Genomic DNA, 12505 nt, shown 5'->3' with positions numbered 1-12505 from the left:
AGACCTCAGACTCAGAGGCAGACTCCTACCGCTCCAACCGGTCTAGGAGCAGGAGGTCAGCTTCAGGGGTGAACCGCTAGCGGTACCCACCACAGTGGCAGCAGCGATGGCAACCACCCTCCCAGTGGCCATTTTGGACCCCCTGGGCCTACCGCCAGTTGGTGGGCCAGGCGTTTGGTCCTCGCTCCAGGTTGGCCTCGGTCTCCTTGGCATCGACGGCCCCGTTGCAGTTGCCTCCTCCACTGGCACCATCACTGGGCAAGGGTAGGCTGCATCTAAGTTCAGCACCGGCTAGTTGGGCATCGGCACCGGCGGCGACCACGGTTCGGGCTCAGCAGGTGCCGCCAGACACACCAAGCCATTCACTGGTGACCCTGGTACCGGTCGCTGTGCCGCATTTGGAACCGGCACCAGCCCCGCAACCTCGGTACCGTGTGCTGCCGGACCCTGAAGGGCTGGAATCACCGGCGGATGGGTCGATCCAAGTGATTTCCTCCTCTTCTTCCCTGGATGAGGCGGTCGTGGGCACGGCCACGGCACTGGCCCTGGAAGACACTAGAATCCTTCAGCAACTGCTCAGGCCAGCGGCTCAGAGCCTCGCAGTCCAGGCTGAGGAAATTGAGGTGGACGTAGATCCAGTAGTGGACATCCTGGCTCCATCGGGACCATCCAGGGTGGCCCTACCATTGATCAAGACCATAGAGGACACGTACTGCACCTTATGGCAAACGCCAGCCTCATTGGCCCCTACTGCCAAGAAAACGGAGAGGCGTTATTTTGTACCCTCTAAGGGGCATGAACATTTGTACACCCACCCTTCCCCGGACTCCCGGATGGTGGACACGGCCAAGCAAAGGGAGCGTCAGGGATTTCAAGGGTCAACGCCAAAGAACAGGGATGCCAAAAGGCTCAACCTCTTTGGTAGAAAGGTGTACTCCATGGCAGGCCTTCGATCAGGAATAGCCAACCAACAGGCTGTCGTAAGCCGATATGGTCATAGCTGATCTCCCGAGCCTCCCTTCAGGCTGCCCTGGATGTAGGAGACTCGGCCTTATGCTCCATGGCAACAGGCCTGGTCATGAGGCAGGGAGCCTGGCTTCAGGTCTCGGGCCTTCCCTATGAGGTCCAGCAGACTATCCAGGACCTCCCCTTAGAAGGGCAGACGCTGTTCTCAGACAAAATGGACAAGCGTCTGCATAGCCTAAAGGATTCGAGGGCTACGCTTCGCTCGCTGGGCCTGCATACCCTGGCAACCCAACGTAGGCAGTTCAGGCCACAAACGGCTCTGCGCCGTTACCAGCCTCAGAATCATCCAGAGGTTGGGCGCAGATGGAGTAGGAACAGCAGGAGGCATCACCAACACCACCCCTCCGGCCAGGCATCTGGCCAACCGAGACTGACATCGGGGCCTAGGCCCCCCATTTGATGGTATGGTCGAGGACGGCCTGCCAATCAGGACTCCAGATCCTTCTACCCCTACCTTTGGATCACGTCTGTCCCCCTTCTATCATGCCTGGTCCCGAATCACGTCAGACAGTTGGGTGCTTTGCACAGTAGAGAGGGGATATTCTATCCAGTTCTCCTTCCTCCCTTCCCACCAGCTCCCCTCCCCATCCCTTTTCAGGGACCCCTCTCATGAGCAACTTCTAATTCAGGAAGTGCGGTCCCTCCTCACAGCAAGGGCGGTGGAGGAAGTTCCTCAGGGGCAGAGGCTTCTATTCCCAGTATTTTCTAACACCGAAGGCAAAAGGGGGCCTCAGACCCATCCTGGACTTGCGGCAGCTGAACAAGTTTGTGAAAAAGCTCAAGTTCCGCATGGTCTCCCTGTCTTCGATCATTCCCTCCTTGGATCCAGGAGATTGGTATGCTGCCCTCGACTTAAAGGACACATATTTCCATATTGCCATAATCCCCCTGACACCGTTGGTACCTCAGGTTTGTCGTGGCCAACGCCCATCTGCAGTTCACAGTGCTCCCGTTTGGCCTGTCAGCAGCACCAAGGGTCTTCACAAAGTGCTTGGCAGTCGTGGTGGCCTTTCTGCGCAGGCGGGGTATCCAGGTATTCCCCTACTTGGACAATTGGCTTATAAAGGGCCGCACCAAGGAGCAGGTGGAAGCTCAGGTGCTTTTCATCAGGGGACCTTCCTCAAGCTCAGCCTCCTCTTAAATGAGGCCAAGTCCACCCTGTCTCCTACTCAAAGGATAGAATTTATAGGGGTGGTTCTGGACTCGACCCACGCCAGAGCGTATCTTCCGGAGTCCAGGTTTCGATCAATGTCCGAGCTCATCCTCCGTCTGCACTGTGGCCCAACTACCACAGCACGGAACTATCTAAAGCTGTTAGGCCACATGGCAGTGTACACCTATGTGGTGAGCCATGCCAGACTCCGGCTTTGCCCACTACAGTCCTGGTTGGCAACGGTATACCCGCCCGGCCAGGGATTCCCTGGACTCAATGGTGACTCTTCCCCAGGTGGTGCTGAGCTCTTTCCGATGGTGGGTCGACCCACAGAAGGCGTGCATGGGTATTCCCTTCGCCATCCCTCAACCTTCCCTCTCCCTGGTGACGGATGCCTTGGATCGGGGATGGGGAGCGCACTTGGGGGATCTCAGGACACAGGGCTTGTGGTCGCAGAAGGACCTCAGGTTACATATCAACGTCAGGGATCTGAGAGCTGTACGCCTGGCTTGTCTTACCTTCCAATCCCACCTGGCCAGCAGATGTGTCTCAGTCCTCACGGACAACACATCAGAAGTCTTCTATATCAACAAACAGGGAAATGCACTCTCCTCTTCCCTATGCAGGGAAGTCCTCGCACTGTGGGACTTTTGCATTCAGAATGCTGCCCACCTGACGGCGTTCTACCTTCCGGGGGAACAGAATGGCCTGGCGGATGCCCTCAGCCACTCTTTCTGGGGTCATGAGTGATCCCTTCGTCAGGACCTAGTGCGCTCAATCTTCCAGCTCTAGGGTCGTCCCCAGTTAGACCTGTTTGCTTCAAAGGAAAACAGGAAGTGTCGGCGGTTCTGCTTCCTCTGGGGCCACAGTCTAGGGTCTCTGTCAGACGCCTTCCTCCTGTCCGGGAGGGAAGGGCTGCTCTATGCCTTTCCTCCGATTCCCTTGATACACAGGGTAATTCTCAAGATCCGCAGGGATCACACCCATGTAATCCTGATAGCACCGGTGTGGCTGCGCCAACATTGGTACACGTCACTCCTGCACATGTCCACCCGGGTGCCCCGACACTGCCCCTGCTGCTGGACCTGATCACGCAGGACCAGGGCTGCCTCTGCCACCCGAACTTGCAATCACTCTGCCTCACAGCCTGGATGCTCCATGGTTGAACCCGGTGGAGATGCAATGCTCCCAACAGGTCAGACGGGTGCTGCTCGGTAGTAGAAAACCTTCTACCAGGCCACCTACCTAGCCAAATGGAAACGCTTCTCCATCTGGTCCGGTAAGCGAGGGCAGGAGCCGTTGCGGGCCCCGATTCCAGTTATCTTAGACTATTTGCTCCACCTGAGACATCTGGGCCTTTCCCTCTCCTCGGTTCAAGTGCACTTAACGGCCATCTCAGCTTTCCACCCGGGAGAGAGGAGCATCTCAGTGTTCGCAAACCCGCTGGTTGGTCGATTCCTCAAGGGCATGGACAGGCTGTTTCCGCATGTCCATCAACCAGCTCCTACCTGGGACCTCAACCTGGTCCTCTCCGCCCTCACGGGGCCTCCCTTCGAGCACCTGACTTCATGCTCTCTGCTGTACCTGTCATACAAGGTCGCTTTCCTGTAGCGATCACCTCGGCCAGGAGGGTATCGGAGCTCAGGGCACTGACATCCAAACCCCCGTACACTGTCTTGTATAAGGACAAGGTCCAATTTAGACCTCACTCGGCCTTCCTCTTCAATTCCACATGGGACAAGATATCTTCCTACTGGTGTTTTATCCAAAGCCACGCTTTTCTGGTAAGGAGCGGAGGCTGCATTCCCTGGATGTCCGCAGGACCCTAGCCTTTTATATTGAACAGACAAAGTCGTTTAGACGGTCGACCCAGCTCTTCATCACGGTGGCGGATAGAAAGAAGGGGCTCCCGGTCTCCTCTCAGTGGATCTCTTCGTGGATAGCGGCCTGCATACGGGAATGCTATCGTATAGCAAACCCCCCTATTCCTCCAGTTACGGCCCACTCCACCAGGGCGCAGGCCTCCTCCTCAGCGTTCCTGGCTCAGATCCCGATTCAGGAGATTTGTAGAGCTGCCACGTGGTCCTCCATCCACACATTCACGTCACACTATGCCATCACGCACCAGGCTAGGGGTGATGCCACCTTTGGTCGTGCAGTACTCCAGTCGGCAGTGACCTCCGATCCCACCACCTTATGTTAGGCTTATGAGTCACCTACTTTGAATGGACATGAACAACCACTTGAAGAAGAAAAAACAGTTACCCACCTTTTAGTAACTGTTGTTCTTCGAGGTGTGTTGTTCATGTCCATTCCAATACCCACCCTCTTGCCCCTCTGTCAGAGTGCTGTCAAGAAGGAACTGAGGGGGTGAAGGGTCAGCAGGCCCCTTTATAGGGCACTGTAGTGGTGCCACTCCAGGGGGCGCCAGGGCCGACCCTATGGACGCTGCTAGGGGAAAATCTTCCAGCTGGCGTGCACGTGACGCTCACACACCTACTTTGAATGGACATGAACAACACATCTCGAAGAACAACAGTTACTAAAAGGTGGGTAACTGTTTTTTCTAACCACTGGGCCTGACCAGCCTCATCGTGGTTTTGATCAATCATCTTCATGTGTGTTTGAACAGCCCCTGGGCACAATGGGGCCCTGGTCTGTGACTGGGATCATATAATAATACCCCTCACTGAACTTTGGGGAACTAGATGGAGCAGGATTTTATAACGTCCCCTGGGAGCCATGCACTGGGTACACGCCACATTGATGATGGTATACGCAAGTATAACTATCATTTAACAACCCTTCCAGACAAGACTCTTATGCCTACCTACAGAGCGCATATTGGTAACCATTCCTGACCGCCAATAGCAACCCCCAAACTCTCATCATTGTCTCCTCGACATGGGAACAAGTCATTGCTAGCCATCACATCAGCTTGCCAGGAAAGCCAAGATATTGGGCAACATTTGGATAAGGAAAACCAGAGCAGAGAGTCTATATAACCAGACCAGATGATCACCAAGGACAATGAGAGACCAGAGCCCACCTGGCTGCAAACAGAGATGGGAAGTCTGAAACAGGTAACTTTAGCGGGCACGTTTGCTCTTTGAAGAGTGCTCTGTTTTCTCTCCTCACACACGCCTGCTGCTCAGCTTCCACAAACGTAGCTTATCACAGAGTGGAATGGCTTCTTCACATGTAGGAATTCACTTTGAGAAGTTACACATTTGTGAACCGATCACAATATTCCTGGTGGGATTTGTTGTTTGACACTGTGAATTCCTTATCTGCATGTTTTTCCATATACAAATGGCCTGTGAGCAGTTCATTGTAAACATATGAGGCCTGATTCTCATTTACGCTGTCTCTTGCACCCCTTTAGCAGAGTAAAGTGGCCTTAGAGAGGTTATAAATAATTTATGCCCACCTCAAGGGCCTTTTACTTTGCCAGCGCAGGGTAAAGAGGCCTTAGTGTAAACAAGAGTGAGGGCCATGATATTCCTACTTCCCGTTGTGTTCGTTGCATGAGTCATGTGGGATTGTTTCACTTACTGGATTGGGTTAACTTGTATTATTGTGAATTTCAAATATGACAGTTGAATATACTCTTCGGAATTTCCTTCTGGCAAATAGTCCAGTGTCTGAGTTGAAAAGAAGTTTCTCCCAAATGTTTGTGCCATATATCTCAGGCACTTAACTGTTCTCTGAAAGCAAATACGAAAGGGTTGGGAATGTGGTCAAACTTCAATTCAGCTAGCGAGTCACAGTAATATCTGGGGCATTTTTCTCCCACTTCACTCAGCTCTTTCAAAATCTCCATGTTTGTTACCATGCTTTCCATTATCTAGAGTTTCTTTGGTATAGTGTGAGAATAGAAATATTCTTGCATTCAAATGCAATTTTGTCAGGACTTCTTGCTGAATTGACAATATTGATTAGGACCTAGGGGCTAGATCCTCAGCTGGTGTAAACTGGCAAAGCTCCTTTGATCTCCACTGTGTGATGGTGCAGAATATTTGAGATACAGTATGTGATTGTCATTAAAGTCTATAGTGCAGTGTGCTGATACCAGGGTGCAACGTAAGGCTGCTTATGCACCACTTTCGAGCACTTATCTGTGCAACCTGAATGTTTTCTTAATGTAGTTTTTGTAGCCTTGTTTGAAAGGGAAAACAAATCCATGATCTGTCACTATTTGGCTAGACATGTTCACTGTGCTATCCCCCACACACAATGTGCTGTCAGCATCAGAAGGTCTACTATGCACTTTTGAAGGTTTTGTTCAATTCACACTTTAACAGCCGTGTTGTGACTGAGGCAGCTTCGCAGCTGTTAGCCAGGCATGTGCTGCACAGCCTCCCCGTGCTTACAACAAGTTGCTTTAGAAATCATGGACCAGATACAGCACATTGAATGATAGGACTGGAAGGGACCTTGAGAGGGCATCTAGTCCAGTCCCCTGCACTCATGGCAGAACTAAGTATTATCTAGACCAGGGGTTCTCAACCTTTTTCTTTCTGGGCCTCCCCCCCACCCCCAACATGCTATAAAAACTCCATGGCCCACCTGTGCCACAACAACTGGTTTTCTGCATATAAAAGCCAGGGCCTGCGTTAGGAGATACAAGTAGGGCAGTTGCTCAGGGCCCCATGCCACAGCAGCCCCTACGAAGCTACATACTCAGGCTGCAACTTCAGCCCCAGGTGGTGGGACTTAGGGTCTGGGCTTCAGTCCCATGGAATAGGGATTTGGCTTTTTACCCTAGACCCCAGGGAGTCTAACACTGACCCTGCTTAGTGGCCCCCCTGAAACCTGCTCCAGCTCCCCAGGGGGCCCAGACCCCTGGTTGAGAACCACTGATCTAGACCACCCTGACAGGTGTTTGTCTAACCTGCTCTTAAAAATCTCCAGTGATGGAGATTCCACAACGTCCCTGGGGAATTTTTCGCAGTGCTTAACCACCCTGACAGTTAGGAAGTTTTTTCTAATGTCTTACCTACACTGCCTTGCTGCAATTTAAGCCCATTGCTTCTTGTCCTATCCTCAGAGGTTAAGAAGAACAATTTTTCCCCCTCCTCCTTATAACAACTTTTTATGTACTTGAAAATTATCAGGTCCTCCTCAGTCTTCTCTTCTCTAGACTAAACAAACCCAATTTGTTCAATCTTCCCTCATAGGTCATGTTTTCTAGTCCTTTCATCAGTTTTGTTGCTCTTCTCTGGACTTTCTCCAATTTGTCCACAACCTTCCTGAAATGTGGTGCCCAGAACTGGACAATACTCCAGTTGAGGCCTAATGAGCATGGAGTAGAGTGGAAGAATTACTTCTTGTATCTTGCTTATAGCACTTCTGCTAATACATCCCAGAATGATGTTCACCTTTTTTTTGCAACAGTGTTACACTATTGACTCATATTTAGCTTGTGATCCACTATGATCCCCAGATCCCTTTCTGCAGTACTCCTTCCTAGGCAGTCATTTCCCATTTTGTATGTGTGCAACTGATTGTTCCTGCCTAAGCGGAGTACTTTGCATTTGTCCGTATTGAATTTCATCCTATTTACTTCAGACCATTTCTCCAGTTTGTCCAGATCATTTTGAATTTTAATCCTATCCTCCAAAAAACCTGCAACGCCTCCCAGCTTGGTACTGTCTGTACACTTTATAAGTGTACTCTCTATGCCATTATCTAAATCATTGATGAAGATATTGAACAGAACTGGACCCAGAACTGATCCCTGTGGGATCCCCCTCATTATGTCAGGGGTGGCCAACCTGAGCCTGAGAAGGAGCCAGAATTTACCATTGTACATTGCCAAAGAGCCACAATAATACGTCAGCAGCCCCCCATCCACTCCCCAGTGCCTCCCGCCTGCCGGCAGCCCCCAACAATCAGTGCCTACTCCCCCTCCCCCACAATCAGCTGTTTCACATGCACAGGAGGATATAGGGGGAGTAGCAAGGGTATGGCAGGCTCAGGGGAAGGGGCAGGGGCCTTGGAGGAAAGGATGGAGTGGGGGCAGGGCTTGGGACAGAGCAAGGGATTGAGGAGTGAGCACCTGTCAGCACATTGGCAAGTTAGCATCTATAGCTCCAGCTCTGGAATCTGTGCCTAGATAAGGAGCTCCATATTAACCTCTGAAGAGACACATGCGGCTCCAGAGCCACAGGTTGGCCACGTTATGTCCTTCCAGCATGACTGTGAACCACTGATAACTACTCTCTGGGAATGGTTTTCCAACCAGTTTTGCACCCACCTTATAGTAGCTCCATCTAGGTTGCATTTCCCTAGTTTGTTAATGAGAAGATCATGCGAGACAGGCATCAAAAGCTTTACTAAATTCAAGATATACCCTGTCTACTGCTTCCGTCCTATCCACAAGGCTTGTTACCCTGTCAAAGAAAGCTATCAGATTGATTTGACATGATTTGTTCTTGACAAATCCATGTTGATTGGTAATTATTAATTTATCTTCTAGATGTATGCAAAGTGATTGCTTAATTATTTGCTCCATTATCTTTTCAGGTACAGAAGTTAAGCTGACTGGTTTGCAATTCCCTCCTTTGTCCTTATTTCTCTTTTTATAGATTGACACTAAATTTGTCCTTTTCCAGTCCTCTGGAATCTCTCCTGTCTTCCATGACTTTTCAAAGATAATTGCTAGTGGCTCAGATATCCCCAGTAAGTTCCTTGGCATTCTAGGATGCATTTCATCAGGCCCTGGTGACTTGAAGATATCTAACTTGTCTAAGTAATTTTTCACTTGTTCCTTCCCTATTTTAGCCTCTTCCGATCCTACCTCATTTTCACTGGTAGTCAGTGTGTATCTATTGAAGCTTTTTAAACTCCAGTAAAATTCATGAAAGGAAAAAGAACAGTGTACTGTGAAGATGGCAATATTTGGTGCCAGTGCCCAAAATTTCTCCTGTTCTTCCACTACTAAGGGAGTCCCAATGTGTTTCCCACAGTTTTCTCAAGGTTCCAATTTTTTTTTTAATTCATTCTATCAAGAATGGCATTATAAGCCCCAGTTATATCAGCTGCATTCTGTGCCATTAATCGAGGCAGGTGTATTCAAATCTCGATGAATGAAAGAGACCCAATGCCACAGTTGTAAGTAGGCACAAAAGGCTGGCATTAGGAAGAGAAAACTGAGTCTCGAGCTGCTGAAAGAATTTAAAATATTGAGGTTCAAAAAGTGAGATGTATTTTTCTGATGTTCTTGGAAGGTCTATTAGCACAGGCCTGCTCAAAGATTGACTCCTTCCCATGGGACTCTGTTGGCAAGCAGTCCGTTTCTTCAGGCTGAAGTTTCAGCAGAGTCATTTTTTGCTCTTGTGGCAAATTTCCCCCTTGCTAAAATCGTGGTAGAGGCCTTGAGGGCATTCAGAGCCCTTGCAACTGTTGCTCTGCTCCATACATTGGACCCATTTGGGATCCTGCCATGTTAGTTGTTTCCATCTTGAATAGCAGTTGATTTAAGAGGCAACGGAAACGCCTCATGTGACTTTTTAATGTGGATTCTGCCCCATGTGATGTGAGTGAAAAAGAAGTTAAGATTAGAGGATATGCTCGTATAGTACTGTGATTAATGATGTGTATCATTAGATTATTACTGGGGCATGTACTTTTGTTCGCAGTGCATGTGTATACTGCTGCAAAGCACTACCAGGATTGACCGTCCCCTGTGTATTCCCCCTGGGAATGTTGGGTCGTGTCATTTTAAGGGATGTGTGAATGGGTTCAGAGGCAATACCGATCACCCAGCCCCATGCCCAGATCTAGTGCAGACATGCTGAGATACCACACAAGAGACATTTCCAGTGTCACCAGAGAAGTGCTAGAAATTGTACCTCGTGGGTAAGAAGGAGGAGCTTGTGGGTAAAGCACTGAGCTGGGACTCAGGAGATCTGTGTTCAGCTTCTAGCTCTGCTATAGACTTACTGCGTGGCCTTGGGCAAGGTGATTCATTTCGCTGTGCCTTGTCTCCCTGCCTGGGAACTCACTGTGACACTCACCAAGCTGGATAGGAGTGTTGGTGGCTGAATCAATCCTTTCCTGCCTGCGAGGTGCTCAGGTAACATAGTGAGGGGCCCACAGTCAGAGTTTAGATCGACAGTCTGTGCTCACAAGCTGTCCAGCTCACCTTGATCTTCCTGAGCATAGATACAAACCTGAACCTCTGGCGCTTGTGCCCATCGTGGGTAATTTCCCAGCAGAGCCGGCTCTACAGTTTTTGCCATCCCAAGCAGCGCGCTGAATTGCCGCCACGGGCGGCGGGGGCAATCCGTGTGCCCTTAGGGCGGCAAGCGCGTTTCCACGGCTGCGGCAATTTGGCAGCAGCTTCTATGCTTAGCTGAAGCCGCCTGGGACAGCTAAACATAGAAGCTGCTGCCGAATTGCCCTCACCGTGGAAACGCGACTGCCGCCCTAAGGGCACACGGACTGACCTTGCCGTCCGTGGTGGCAATTCAGCGTGCTGCTTGGGGGCAAAACAACAGGGACTGCAGCCCCTTGCAGAATGCCACCCCAAGCACCAGCTTGGAATGCTGGTGCCTGGAGCCAGCCCTATTTCCCAGTATCTCTGTTTGCATGCAAAGTGATCCAGTGGGCCTCATTCCCTGCAGCTTGTGTCGTCATTAATACCTGTGCCAAATGGGTGTCAGACATCGCTCTCCTAATTTGATGGCACTGGCTGCACCAGGGCAGGCTAGTGGAGAATCGGCCCAGTAGCTGGGTGTCATAGATCCACAGGAGCAGCCTCTGGGAGGAACCCTTTCAGTGTGCCAGACTCCCTAGGGCTCTCACTCTTCCTTCAGGGTAAGCTACTTGGCTTCACCTCCTCCTTCAGCTGCAACTTCACAGGGTGAGCTGTGTTCTGTGAGTCCCACTGAAATGACCCCTGAGGGAGACTTGTACAGACTTAGGGGGCAGTGCACCTCTGCTGTCAGCATCTGCTGTGCCATTCTGCCAATGCTGTACAACAGGATAGTTTATTAGTCAACTGGAACACAGCATTGGAAGCCCTTGGTTAGCATGGAGAAAAGAAAGTTACAGCAGAGTCCATGCTGGTCAGCACAGAGCCCCAAGCCCTGTTCCCCTGACCTCTGTGTGTCCCAGTTCAGGTGTGAGCCCAGAACCTCAGTAGCCAACCTTTAACCCACCCCCAGCACCTCCCCAGCTCTTTGTTCTCCAGCGGGGCAGACACTGCTTGGTTCCCTGCAGAGAGGTGGCCATCCATGGTCATTAGTTGCTAGGTATTCAAGTCCCGGTGATTGGAGTTGCAGCTGTCTTCTCAAAAGCTCCATTGATAAGTCCTGGACAGCTAGCAGCCATATATATCTTAATCTCTTACCCTGTGCAGGGAGCAAGCAATCCTTCCTACTCCCTAGGTAACACTGAAGCACATAGGGGAAACTGAGGCACACACAAGCTTCATACAAATTTTACAAAAAATCTTCACTTTGTCACACTGGGAGGTGGTGAGCTTCTAGGGGCCCCTTGCAAGTGCGGCTGGAAAAAAACAGAGTTGTGTGATGTGTAAATTCATTCCCAAAAACTGAATGTTCTCTATATCTCCAGCCTTTGCTACAACAGCAATTAAAATCAGGGAACACCCTGTAGCAGTCCTATATAAGGGAGGAAGCTGGCAGACGTCCTTTGTAAAAACCCCTCAAGAAATAGAACGTAAATGCCAATAATTGCAGTGCTGAAGGATATGGCAGTGTAACAATATAAAGCAGGGATCTCGGGTGTTGCACATGATATAACACAGGAACAAAGCTTTTATGGGCCATTTATCTGTCAAGGCTCATGTTATAGTATTGATGGCAGGAGATTTTTCAGCTTCGCTTTTGCTGAGCCAATCGCAGGTCAAGCCAAGGCCCCTACAGAAGTGGTAGGGTTAATTATACCTGGCTGTTGTCCATGTGCCTCTTCTGAGTGGCACCACTCCTTATGGACTGGTGGTCTCCAGCTGGTCACCCATATTCCCTCAGATTTGGCCTCCTGCCTCCCCTTGTGATGGAGGTGCAGAGGGGAAAACCTGAGGGGGCAGCAGAGTGGCCAGCACTGCTCCTTCTCACTGCTACTGTGGGACTGGCTCTGGCACTAAGGCTCACCTGCTTCCAGAAGCTTGGGTCTTCTCTGCTGTGGCTGCAGGACTCACTCAGCAACACCCTCCACAGCTTCTACACGTCCAGGGAGCTGCATTGAGGGCCCACATGGGAAGGGGCACCTGAGAGTCCTTGGGGCAGACCCGAGGGGGTTTGGCTTAGGGCCAGTGATGGGTTCATCCAGCCCTGGGCTGGGGCACACTGCAGC

The sequence above is a fragment of the Gopherus flavomarginatus genome, chromosome 8, assembly GCF_025201925.1.
Source record: "Gopherus flavomarginatus isolate rGopFla2 chromosome 8, rGopFla2.mat.asm, whole genome shotgun sequence".
Taxonomy (NCBI): Eukaryota; Metazoa; Chordata; order Testudines; family Testudinidae; genus Gopherus; species Gopherus flavomarginatus.
This window is presented reverse-complemented; position numbering follows the sequence as displayed.